The 9,725-nt window shown below is 50.6% G+C and overlaps 1 protein-coding gene across 5 annotated transcripts in view; it reads left to right on the top strand.

The window, feature by feature from the left end:
• Positions 1 to 336: 336 nt before the first annotated feature.
• Positions 337 to 9,725, top strand: part of ST6GAL1 (ST6 beta-galactoside alpha-2,6-sialyltransferase 1) — a 43,438-nt gene continuing 34,049 nt past the window's right edge. For all 5 annotated transcript variants that reach the window (XM_066193950.1, XM_066193947.1, XM_066193949.1 and 2 more), the window contains exon 1: positions 337 to 419. The gene's annotated coding sequence lies outside the window, so the exon portion shown is untranslated. The remainder of the gene's footprint in view (positions 420 to 9,725) is intronic.

The raw sequence follows: 9,725 nt of genomic DNA, 5'->3' as shown, positions 1-9,725 counted from the left end.
GCCGGGGCTCCCCGCGGGGCGCCGCAGGGTGTGGGGCGCTGTGTCCCGGCCGTGCGCGGCACCGAGCGAGCTCCCTGGGCCGGGGCCGCGCTCCGCCGCCCGCTGTCACTCGCCGCTCCCCGGGCCCACGGAGCAGCCGGGCCGTGCTGGCGGGCGGCTCGGCGGCCGTAGCTCCCGGGCAGCCGCTCCTCCTCCCCGCAGCTGTGCCGCGCCGTGCCGTGAGGGGCGGAGGATGAGGAGGGCGAGGAGGATGCCCCGTGCCCGCCGAGGCAGCCGGGCTGGCGGCGGCGCCTCCCCCGAGCGGCGGCCCCCGCCTCCCCCCGCCTCAGCGCCTTAAATGCCTCGGCCGCGGCGGCAACAAAGGCGGGCGGCGGCTGTGAGTGAGGGGCCGGCTGAGGGTCGGCGAGACCGCGCTGGCGGTGAGTGACTGAGGGGCAGCGGGGCCGGGCTGGCGCTGAATGAGCCGGCGAGGGTCGGCGGTGGGCGAGGACTGAGGGGCCGCAGGTGCCGCGGCAGGACGGGAAGGGCCGTGCCGTGCCGTGCCGTGCCGTGCCGTGCCGTGCCGTGCCGTGCCGTGCCGTGCCGTGCCGTGCCGTGCCGTGCCGTGCCGTGCCGTGCCGTGCCCCGCCGTGCCGTGCCCCGCCCGGTCCCGCCGCCCTCGGGGGTCTCGGCTCCGGCGTGAGGCGGCCCCGGCTGTCAGTGGGCTCCGCTGGGCAGCGCCGGGCGGACAAGCGCCAGCTCCGCTGCGGCGTAACTTTTGTTAATTCTAATTGTTTATGTTTATAACCTCATCGGTATCAATTTCTAAGAGCGGCACATGCGTGTGGCGGCGGCTTTCCGGGCTGCCTGCGCCCCTGCTCCTACTGCTGTCCCCGCTCGCCGCGGCTTTGGCAGCACAGAAGTCCGTGTGGCTGCGGAGCCCGCCCGGCGGCGGCCCCCAGGGAGAGAGCATGGGCGGGGGGTGAGGCGGACCCCGGCCGCTGCCTGCCTCCGGTCTGTGCTCACCCTCGCCTCGGTTTGACACATCCCTGCTGGCCTGGGTCAGCCCGCGGGGTCCTGCCAGTCGTAGCAGGGGATTTACTCGGTGAGTAATCTTAGAAGTAGCTGCGTTCGTCTCTACTAGCGCACAGCAGGTCAGGCTGCAGAGAGAATAAATAATGTGTAGCGTGGTTTTTGTGCTGCCGTGTAGTAGTCTTTCAGGGCAAATCGCTGTTCCTGCATTTATGAGCCCCCCGGTAAATCGCGGCAGTGTGTGGGGAGCAGGGGGTGATGGAGTGGGAACTGCTGCTGCTTTGTGCTGTTTCCATCTCCTTGCTGCAACTGGATCTAATCACTGACAGTGTCAAAACAGAAATATCTGCAAGGGGAAAGGTGCCATGGCAGAGCAGCTGGATGTAGCAGGAGACTTTCTTGGCTGTGAGGGAGTGAGAAACCAGAGCTGCCTATTAATGTGTGAGGAATGAGTCTAACTCTCTCTGCGTGACTCTTCCTTTAGTGGCACACTCACAGGACTACACTTGCCTAAAGACTGGTAGCTAACCTGGAATACTTTTTCTGAGCTAGGATAACTTTAAATACATGGGGGTGCTGTGCTGCAAGGCTGCACCATCCTCCTGCTCTCAGACGCGAGTCAGTGGAAGGAGACCCCAGCAGAATGGGGTAAGTGCACATAAGGTGTTTTACTGAGGGGGAAAGGGACAGCTTTCTGTCCTCAGCTCTTGCTGCAAAAACTGAGTATTGTACTGACCTTGGCTGTGCATCTTGGAAAGTTCTCCTCAACTCCTGGTGTTGAGGACAAAATACAAACACTCATCCCGCGAGTTTCATCACAGTGCCTTGGGTCGCTGTGTCAGGGAAGGTTTAGGTGGAGCTCCAAATGCCTGAGGAGCTCACAGAGATATGAGTGATGCTAAACCTTCCCCAGGAGGAAGAATATTAGCAGGAAAAATCTTCCCCAAAAGGCCCCTGGGACAGAGGCCAAGAGTGTCTAATGAGGCAGACTTTTCCTGTTAGCTGCAGTCCTTGATGTGGGAGGGTGAGGGCCTGGGGGGTTGGAGTGAGGATGTGGGGATCTCAGGGGGCAGGCAGCCCATCACCAGGTCTGCTCTGCTCTGGGCAGCCGATCACCTCACCTTGGCATAAACCACTGCTCTGGAGGTGATGCAGCTGCTTGAGTCGAGGCAAATCGTCTGTTTCCTTCTGGCTCAGCAAATGAATTGGTTTGGTGATGGTGCTGTAGGGATGAGCAGCTCTGTAGTGCCAAGGTGTGTGCTCTGTCAGTGTTGGGGACAGGACAGCCGTGCAAGGCTGCAGCTTGGCTCCAGATAAATCGATCCACTGCTTTTCTTCTCTCATTTAATGCTTGCTTCTCTTGGGTAAGCTAAATACGGTGGAAGGAGCTGTGTTGTGGGGGTTCAGTGGGAACATTGTGGGGTCCTCTGCCAAAATGTGTGCCTCTGGCAAAAGTGGTGTGGCCTGAAAATAGAGATAGGCACGTTAGTGACCTGCCACATTATCACTGGAGCTGCAGTGCAGGGTGTGTATGTCTCTCCTGCTGGCAGCAAATGTGAGGTTAGGTTTCAGAAAAGAGGAGTATCTGGTCATAGCTACTTAATTCCTGGACACAAAAATATTTTTGGATGTGGCTTTGAGCAGGCTGCCCACTCTAGTGGCTGCTGTTTTTTGTGCTCTGTAACTTGGTTAAAACCAAAGAGTGGCAATGCAGGTGTTTCATTGTTCCCAGAGACCTAGTTTTCTAGGGACAAAATAGGTGAGTACTTAAACCTTGTTTTGCAGTGACTGGTGGCAGAGTCATCTCCTACAGGAGCTGGGAATACATGAGAAGAATTAGAGGTGCCAGTGTGAGGTGGGAAGGGGTGGTCTAACAAAGGGCAGAGCAGATGCAGCCAGTAATGTTCTGCATCTGAGCTGTCCTTGAGACAGTGGTGCCAGAGAAGCTGCTGCAGGAGCAGATCTCTGTGCATTCGGACGTTTATGTCCTGTGGCTCTGTCAGAGGACAGGCAGGCGCTGAAGGGCAGGGCTGTGTCCCCAACAGCCGCACAGAAACCTCAACCACAGCACCTGGGCAGCACAGGCTCACCCAGCTCCTGTCCTGCTCTGGGCTGGAGGAACCAGGGGATGGTAATGGATCAGGTTGTGTTGCCCTTTGCTCTCAGGTTTACTGATGTGGAGGAGATGATTGAACTCAAGTTCTTTGTCCGCCGGTGCTTGTCCTCACACCCTTTCTCTGTTGCACTGGCAGCTTTTGGAAGGGCAGAAACGATGCTGCAGTTGTGGTCCTCGTCCCTTTCCACTGGAGAGGTTCAGCGGCGTGCACAGCCACCAGTGAAAATGTCATTTCCCTGTTCTCTACTCAACATTCATAAAGATCACTGTAAAAGGCCCGACAGAATTGTTTTGATTATCTTTTACAGAGTATCCAGACCTTTTTCATAGCCTTCAGATTTTGGAGGAGTGATGTAAATCACAATTCTGCACAGGATTAGCAATCAGAGAGCATTATGAATCAGTCTGATACTTTGTCTTAGCCGTAGCCCTTCTTAGAACATTGACCTACATATTACAGCTTTCACTGTGACTGTTTCACCAAGGACAGGCTTTGCTTCCAAATGTAAGGTGGCCCAGCGCCTGGACATATTTGTTTGAAGAACATTCCTGGTGGCTTCAGATGTGCCTGAAGTCTGTGCTGCTTGACTGGGTAGCTTGTCAATGAAGTGTGAAATACAAGTGGTTCCTTTGAATGTTCTTTTAATTGTAATTGTGCTGATGAAAAACTAGAAGATGAAATGAGATGTTTTCTGTATGAAGTGCTCTTAGATGTCAAGCCAGCAGGGATCGTTGTTATCAGATCCTCTAATCACTTGTGTGATTAAAAACCTTGGAAAAACTTACATGTTTGAGCCACTTGCATGTAGGTAAAAATGAAGGTTTATTGCCTTTCTGAATGTGTGCTACAGCTCAGCCTTTGGTGAGCTGTGAACCCAAAGCTTCTGTAAAATCCCTCCCTGTGGATCACTGATGGCACTGAATGTGAATGCACATCTGCATGTTCACTTGCAGATGAGTTTTCCTGCTGATTCCCAGAGCCAGGAGGTGAACAATGATAAAAAGGAGAGTCTGGAACCCTGTCTGCAAAGCAGTGACTTGGCTGATTTAAGGCAGCACTTAAACCCATTTCTACCTGTCACTATGATTCCAGCTCTGCAGGATAGATTCTTTGGTTTGAAGGATTCTAGGAAGCAATGAGAAATGCATGTACTGGTGTGCCCGTGCTTCCCAGCACGTACCAGCAGCATGGGCCATGGTAAAGGTCCTTCCAGGTGGAGTGCGTGTACAGCAGCATGTTCACATGCAGATCTTGGGGATGGGACGTAATTTGGTTCCCTGGGTGTCCAGGAGCTCTTCCGTGAAACCACAACAGAGGAGTTCTGCCCTGTAGTTTTTGGTCTCAGCAGGTTCCAAGCGGTGTCTTTGCCTCTCTTGGGTTTGCTGGTCTCTCAACAGCATTTGGGAGCTGCCTGGAGTGCGTGGCTTGGGATGGCTCTGAAATTAAGAGCTCTGCCACCAGGTCATCTGATGGTCTTCAGTGTTTGCTTGTGGTGTGTTGCTCACAAGTTCCCACAACGACCATTCTCAAACAGAGGTTGGTGTAGAAAGCTGCAGCACAACATCTTGCAGTTTCTTTTTCTATAAATAGCTAAAATAAAAAGATCTGTTTGCGAGGTTGGAAACATTGCACATAATATCTCACCTTCTAACAAGAGGATGCTGAAGTGCAGGGAGGCCTCTGCTTTTCTACCTTGTCTGCTGTGGCCCAGACTCCTTTGCCTGGGAATGGTTTGTCTGTACAGGCAGGAGGGAGCTCTGTGCCAGACTGCACTAGCGTGTCTGTGCTCCTCATGCGTGTTAGCTCTGGGAACTGGCAGCTACTGAAAACGAGCTGAGCAAAGCTGCTCCTGGTACCTCAGTGCTGCTGGGGAAGTGGAGAACCCGAATGCACCCAGCACAGGATGCCAGTCTGTCTGGCTGTACATCCCACACGGATCCCTGGGCACTGGCGGGCATGTTTGTCACAGAGCCCAGCTTGTGCCTGGGGCTCCTGGGGCTGGTGGAAACTGGAAACAAACTAATGCTCCCTTCTTAAATATTGCATCCATTCTGTTTACAGTGGCTGCAGCAGTTTGGATTTCAGCTGTAAAATTTTGCAGAAAAATAAGTTGTTGACGGCAGTGATCAATTTTTTAATATGCATTGCAGCTTGCTCTTTGTGTCTTTGTAGTACAGCATTTGCTGATTAGGAAATCAGAGGAGTTCCAATCAACATGACTACGTTCACTGGATTTTCTGCAAATACCCTGTGTGTGCCAGCAGAGTTTCAAGTGTGTGGGGAGAGTGTGATGACCCTCACTGGGATGGAATGACAATAGAAAATGCCATGGCAGTTGTGCAGCAATGACAGCTTTCTAAAATAGATCTCCTGGGGACTAAAAGACATCTGTGGTCCTGGTTTCCCCCTGCTAATCTCAAGGACTTGCTTTTTACCTTGAAATAACATTTAATATACAACATCAGAGTAAAACTTCTTTGTTCTAAATTCGTTTGTAAGACAGAATCCTTAGGAAAGGCTGCAAGCAGAGCTCTGTTGCCTGAGCTGCTCTCTTCCAAAGGCAGAGAGCATCCCAAAAGCAAGTAGTTTATATCTTAAATTAATAAATTAATAATAAACTTCTCAGAGAAGATGTCTTCATGCTGTGAGCTGCATTGCCTAGCAAGACTGAAAATCTGAGTGTGATCCTTTGTTAACTAAGTCGGTTTAGTGTTTAATTATTTAGGATTTGTTTGTTTGTTTGTTTGTTTTTTTAAATCTCCTTCCCTCACAGTTTAGTCCTTCCTAAATCCAAGATTTTACTTAGATCCAGGGATGGATGGATGATCACTGTGTTAATTGCTGGTTATCCCTGTGACCTGTCTGTGGTGCTGCCATTCTTTGTGCTTGCAAGGAGTCTTAAAGAAATTAGAAATTTAGATGTACAATATTGTAATTGTTGGGCTAAAATCTCTCAGTTGGTCTCATGAGACCCCACCTGGAGGGCTGCACCCACCTGGTCTGGGGGCCCCAGCACAGGAAGGACATTGGCCTCTTGGAGCAAGTCCAGAAGAGGCCACCAGAATTATTAGAGGGTTGGAGCACCTCTCCTGTGAGGAAGGGCTGGGAGAATTGGGATTGTTCAGCCTGGAGAGGAGAAGGCATCAGGTTGGGCTCATTGTGGCCTTCCAGTGCCTGAAGGGAGGCCACTGGAAAGGTGGAAGGGGGCTTTTTACAAGAGCCTGGAGGGACAGGACAAGGGGAAATGGCTTCAAATTTACAGGGATTAAGTTTAGATTAGGTATTAGGAAAGCTTCTTCCCTGCAGGGGTGGTGAGGCCTTGGAACAGATTGCCGGGGGAAGCTGTGGATGTCCCATCCCTGGCAGTGTCCCAGGCCAGGCTTGGATGGGACTTGGAGCAGCCTGGAACAGTGGAAGGTGTCCTGCCCATGGCTGGGGGCTGGAACAAGATGGTCTTTAAGGTCTCTTCCAAGCCAAAACATTCTACAAAGATTCCGTGATACTTTGGTTTTTTGGGTTGCTTACATTTTTATATAAATTTATATTTGTAACTTCTCCAGGTCACTCTTCTCCAGCAGAGCTTCAGTGTAAACAATTTTCAGGCCATTAGCAGAAATGTAGCAAAGATGGAAAAGTTGTGTTCTGGCTCCTCTGGGCTGGTATTTCAGAGGCAAGTCTGATGAATTCTTCATGTATTTTGTGGGAGTCTGGAAGGTGCTGGATGGATTTTGCTCTCATCCAGATAATTGTGTCTGTGAACATGAAGCTTGTTTCTTATTAACAGCTGTTCTTGCAGTCTTGAAATCCACTTTTCACAAATGCTTATGTCCATGAGAGTGTTGCTTTCTTGGGAAGATCATCAAAGAGTGACTGGTTGTGTCTTAACAAATTCCTTCCAGAGCTTGATAACGTTTATTTTGTGAAGTCTGTAGCTGCCTAGGGAGCTGCCATGCACCTTTTTGAACAGAACCCATTGAGGAGGGAAACCTCCTCCCAGTAAGGGATGTGTTACCACTTGCCTCCAGTGAATGCTGCAGGGGCAGGATTCAGTTGGACAGGGATGGCATTCAGGCTGAAGGAATTGGGAACAGAGATGAAATAGTCCCGAGGATGTGTTTTAGTACTGGAGGCAGGGGGATTCCCAAAGGCAAAAATGGAATTGGTAGAAATAAGTGTTGCTTGTGCCTGTGACATGAAAGGGTATTTTTAGAGATCTGGGAGTCCTCAGTCAGAGAAAAAAGAAGCGCAGTGGCTGGAGTGCCTTGTGTGATGGGTCAGTCAGACTCTGCTGATGGGACAAAGTGAGGGATCACTGGCACTTTTAGGTTCCTCAGATTTAACTGAATGTTTGTTTAAAGAACAGCTGTCTTGAATCCTGCCGACTGAGCAGCTGCCTGTGGATTGAATAGTATGAAAAGGTGCTGGAGCCTTGGTGCTGGGCAGTGGTTCCATGTGCTGTGTGCAGGGAGCACTGCCACGCTGCCTGCTTTACCAGAGGGGTCTGAACAGAGCAGAAAGCTGGGGGAACTGTGTGGATGCAATGTAGTTTTCTGTAGGTTTATCTGCTGATTTTCACAGCGGTTGTTACTCGTGTCTTCTGTTTTATTCTTCTATAACATAGTGTGGGTGTGGAGTGGCAATTATTTTAGGTTTCTGCGGATGTGGCTTAGCAATTTTAAATATGGTTAGAAGTGCGTTTTTAAAAATTGAGGTGGACTCCCTAAAGTCTGCACCTGGGGTAACAGTCAAATTAATTTTCAAGTGTGATACAGCTTCCCTCTCCCTTTCCACTCTCAATTTTGGAAACTTCTTACCACTTTATAAATCACTTTGCAAAACACCCATCTCTTTCAGATGAGCTACATGTGCTAAGGTTAAGAAGTTTGCCTAGTAATTAGGGGAGTGCAGTTGGGTAACTATTTATTAGATATTCATGGATGAATTGTTTAATTAGGCAGATAATCGTGTGCTTGCAATCTAAGGAGGAAAATTCAGAAGGTTAATTAAGGAATGGTTAGAAAATTTGATGTCAGAAATGGTGTTAAGTTTCAGCCCGGACCCTCTTAATTAAAATAAGTTCATGCTGGAAGTGAATGGAAATGAAGGAAATTTAAGCTTACCATGACTACAGTTGTGGGAGTGTACCAAGGTCAGAAATGCATATTAACTCATACTTTTCAAATTAATTTCTGGCATTAATTTGCCTTGATTCTTCCCGTCTGTCTTCATGCAGACAACACTCTGGAAGCCTCACTCATTTGAGGTATTGCAGAAATGCCTTTTCCCCCCGCTATTCTTTTGCAGCCTCCGAGCTGAGATTTTACGCTGGGTGAGGACGGCAAGTCAACCCCTGCAGGTGATGTTTCAGGTGTTTCTTGCTGCTGCCAGCGCTTCACACCTGTGAGGGTTCTCAGGCGTGAAGGTCGCGTCCTGCCACACGTGGGGTGGGAACCAAGGACAGAAACAGCCTCAGTGTGGGGGTGGCTGTCCCCGAGGCTGCGGGCAGGAAAGGGGGGGCGGCTCTGTCACCGCCGCTTGTCCCGGCTCGGCCCCGCACCGCCGAGCCGCAGACCGCCCGTGTGCCGGAGCCCGTCCCATCGCCGCGGCCGGGGCTGATCGGGGGCTGGCCTTACACAACACACTCGTTGCTGTCAGAACATCGCTGGTCTTCCTTTCCACATTCTGCCCAATCCGTGGATTTCCCCTGGTTGCTGTAATCCCTAATCCGGAGGAAAACAAACGTGGGGTGGGGTTAAACGTTACTCGGGGCTCGCAGTAGTGGGGGGAGCGGCTGTGAGCTAGTTGCCAGCCCCCACGTTCCCCTGAGTGCTTGGGCTGTTCTTGGCCACAGGTGCCGGAGACTTCGGGATGGTGGTGATGACTTTTGGGGAGCGTGGGCCACCATGGCTGCTTTAAACTCGCCTGCCGGGGTTTCAGTAACCACAGGCTGTGTTTGTGGCTTGCTTTTTTCCATCACTTTTTCTGAAGTGAAAAACTCAGGCTGGGTGAGAAGGTGATCATACCCTGCTTCTCCTCATCTGAGATTGCCCCACAGGCATGTTTTAATGCTGTGTCTTACAGGCTTGAAATTGTTTTGGAGCATTTCCTTTGCCCAAATACCTGGCTAGCCATATGCTCCAAGAAACCTCATCCTTCCAGTACTGCTTCTTGTAGCCCCTTTCAGCTCCTGCCAGATTCCTAAGCAGCCATCTCCTAGACAGCTTTCAGTCTCTCTGGTCCTTGAGCATCTTCTAGCCCTCCCACATCCTTGGCTTTCTTTCTCTTAGGTTTCATGAAAACAAACTCTTGTGAAAAAAAATCCAAAACCAAAAATACCACCGTGAAAACCCCTACCCACTCTCCAAATGTCCAAATACGTTCTGCCTCTTTTCTCTGTAGTTGCACTTATTATTTTTCACAAAACTGAATTTAGCTGTTGGTGTTATCAGTCGTTCTAATGAAATTTTTTATAGCCAGTTACCAGGAGACTATTAGCTTGTGTTTGTGTCAAAAAGTAGGTGTAATGGTTCAGAGCAGATGAGCTGCAAAAACTACCCCCTTAAAAAAGGCTTATGGAGGAGCTAATTTGGTGTTGCT

This window comes from Chamaea fasciata, unplaced genomic scaffold, assembly GCF_029207755.1.
Source record: "Chamaea fasciata isolate MVZ Bird 193981 ecotype frontalis unplaced genomic scaffold, bChaFas1.0.hap1 SCAF_11, whole genome shotgun sequence".
Taxonomy (NCBI): Eukaryota; Metazoa; Chordata; class Aves; order Passeriformes; family Sylviidae; genus Chamaea; species Chamaea fasciata.
Note: the sequence above shows the minus strand (reverse complement) of the source record. Positions and strands in the feature narration are given on the sequence as shown.